A 3,195-nucleotide genomic window follows, 5' to 3' on the forward strand; every position below is an offset into this window, starting at 1 on the left:
TTGATATTTCTCCCAGGAATCTTGATTTCAGCCTGTGCTTCATCCACCCCAGCATTTCTCATGATGTACTCTGCATATAAGTCAAATAAGCAGGGTGACAGTATGGAGCCTTGACGTACTCCTTTCCCGATTTGGAACCAGTCTATTGTTCCATGTCCAGTTCTAACTGTTGCTTCTTGACCTGCATTCAGATTTCTCAGGAGGCAGGTCAGGTGGTCTGGTATTCCCATCTCTTTAAGAATTTTCCACAGTTTATTGCGATCCACACAGTCAAAGGCTTTAGCATAGTCCATTAAACAGAAGTAGATGTTTTTCTGGAACTAGCTTTTTCAGTGATCCAACAGATATTGGCAATTTGTTCTCTGGTTCCTCTGCCTTTTCTAAACCCAGCTTAAATAACTGAAAGTTCATGGTTCACATACTGTTAAAGCCTGGCCTGGAGAATTTTGAGCATTATTTTGCTAGCGTGTGAGATAGTGCAACTGTGTGGTCATTTCAACATTCTTTGTCATTGCCTTTCTTTGGGATTGGAATGAAAACTGACCTTTTCCAGTCCCATGGTCACTGCGAGTTTTCCAAATTTGCTGGCATATTGAGTGCAGCACTTTCACAGCATCTTCTTTTAGGACTTGAAATAGCTCAATTGGAATTCCATCACCTTCACTAACTTTATTCGTACTGATGCTTCCTAAGGATCACTTGACTTCGCATTCCAGGATGTCTGGCTCTAGGTAAGTGTGAGTGATAATCACACCATTGTGATTATCTGGGTCCTGAAGATTTTTTTTGTATAGTTCTTCTGTGTATTCTCACCACCTCTTCTTAATGTCTTCTGCTTCTATTAGGTCCATACCATTTCTGTCCTTTATGTGCTCATCTTTGCATGAAATGTTCCCTTGGTATTTCTAATTTTCTTGAAGAGATCTCTAGTCTTTCCCATTCTGTTGTTTTCCTCTATTTCTTTTATTTTTTTATTTTTTTTTAAATTTAATTTAATTTTTTTTTTGACAGGAAATAGCATTTATTGGTGAGCATGATTAAGGAGGGGACAGCGCTGATGCTCATGAGTGCAGGGCCCGCCATTTGTCCAGAGGACCATGATTAGGGATGTATTTGACCCCACAGCCATCTGGGATGAGTCGCTTTTCTGCCACCATGTTCTCAAATTCATCCACGTTGAATTTGGTAAATCCCCACTTCTTAGAGATGTGGATCTTCTGGCGGCCAGGGAACTTGAACTTGGCCCGGCAGAGGGCTTCAATCACATGTTCCTTGTTCTGCAGCTTGGTGCGGATGGACATTATGACCTGGCCAATGTGGACCCTGGCCACTGTGCCCTGAGGCTTTCCAAAGACACCGCGCATACCTGTCTGGAGTCTAGATTGGGAAACAGCAGGCCAGTCATGAATGCCCACTAGGAAGAGTTGTCTCCAAGGTCCCTTAGGGCAACCTGTACAGGCAACAGGTTGCATACACTACCAAGGAGCCTGCTATTTGCAGCCATTGCACACTGGGCCCCCATGGGGAAAAGAGCACAGTCGGCTTAATGGCTGCAAAGTCCTCTATTTCTTTTAATTGATTGATCACTGAGGAAGGCTTTCTTATCTCTCCTTGCCATTCTTTGGAACTCTACATTCACATGACTATATCTTTCCCTTTCTCCTTTGCCTTTCACTTTTCTTTTCACAGCTATTTGTAAGGCCTCCTCAGACAACCAATTTGCCTTTTTGCATTTCTTTTTCTTGGAGATGGTCTTGATCACTGCCTCCTGTACAATGTCATGAACCTGCATTCATCCGTCCAGTTCTTCAGGCACACTGTCTATCAGATTTAATCCCTTGAATCTGTTTGTCACTTCCACTGTATAATCAAGGGATTTGGTTTAGGTCATAACCTGAATGCTTTTTGGTTTCCCTACTTTCTTCAATTAAGTCTGAATTTGGCAATAAGGAATACCTGATCTGAGCCACAGTCAGCTCCTAGTATTGTTTTTGCTAAGTGTTTAGAGTTTCTCCATCTTTGGCTGCAAAGAATATAATCAATCTGATTTCGGTGTTGACCATCTGGTGATGTCCATGTGTAGAGTCTTCTCTTGTGTTGTTGGAAGAGGGTGTTTGCTATGACCAGTGTGTTCTCTTGGCAAAACTTTATTAGCCTTTGCCCTGCTTCATTTTGTACTCCAAGGCCACATTTGCCTGTTACTCCAGGTATTTCTTGACTTCCTACTTTTGCATTCTAGTCCCCTATAATGAAAAGGACATCTTTTTGGGTGTTAGTTCTAGAAGGTATTAGAGGTCTTCACAGAACCGTTCCACTTCAGCTTCTCTGGCATTACTGGTCAGGCCATAGACTTGGATTACTGTGATATTGAATGGAATGCCTTGGAAATGAACAGAGATCTATCATTTTTGAGATTGCTCCCAAGTACTGCATTTCGGGCTCTTTTGTTGATTATGATGGCTACTCCATTTCTTCTAAGGATTCTTGCCCACAGTAGTAGATATATTGGTCATCTGAGTTAAATTCACCCATTCCAGTCCATTTTAGTTTGCTGATTCCTAAAATGTCAATGTTCACTCTTGCCATCTCCTGTTTGACTACTTCCAGTTTGCCTTGCTTCATGGACCTAACATTCCAGGTTCCTATGCAGTATTACTCTTTACAGCATCAGACTTTACTTCCATCACCAGTCTCATCCACAGCTGGGTGTTGTTTTTGCTTTGGCTCTGTCTCTTCGTTCTTTCTGGAGTTATTTCTCCACTCATCTCCAGTAGCAGCATATTGGGCACCTACCCACCTGGGGAGCTCATCTTTCAGTGTCCTATCTTTTTGCCTTTTCATACTGTTCATGGGGTTCTCAAGGCAAGAATACTGAAGTACTTTGCCATTCCCTTCTCCAGTGGACCACGTTTTGTCAGAACTCTCTACCATGACCCGTCCGTCTTTGGTGGCCCTACACGGCATGGCTTGTAGTTTCGTTAAGTTAGACAAGGTTGTGGTCCATGTGATCAGATTGGTTAGTTTCCTGTGATGTGGTTTGCAGTCTGTCTGCCCTCTAATGGAGAAGAATAAGAGGCTTTTGGAAGCCTCCTGGTGGGAGAGACTGATTGAGGGGGAAACTGGGTCTTGTTCTGATGGGTGGGGCCATGCTCAGTAAATCTTTAATCCAATTTTCTGTTGATGGGCGGGGCTGTG

General features: G+C 42.9%; 1 non-coding gene across 1 annotated transcript; it reads right to left on the reverse strand.

The window, feature by feature from the left end:
• Window positions 1–1,422: 1,422 nt before the first annotated feature.
• On the reverse strand, window positions 1,423–1,556 carry LOC138431609 (small nucleolar RNA SNORA70). Its single transcript, XR_011253765.1, has one exon. It is a non-coding gene; the product is annotated as a small nucleolar RNA SNORA70 (small nucleolar RNA).
• Window positions 1,557–3,195: the final 1,639 nt, after the last annotated feature.

This window comes from Ovis canadensis, chromosome 1, assembly GCF_042477335.2.
Source record: "Ovis canadensis isolate MfBH-ARS-UI-01 breed Bighorn chromosome 1, ARS-UI_OviCan_v2, whole genome shotgun sequence".
Taxonomy (NCBI): Eukaryota; Metazoa; Chordata; class Mammalia; order Artiodactyla; family Bovidae; genus Ovis; species Ovis canadensis.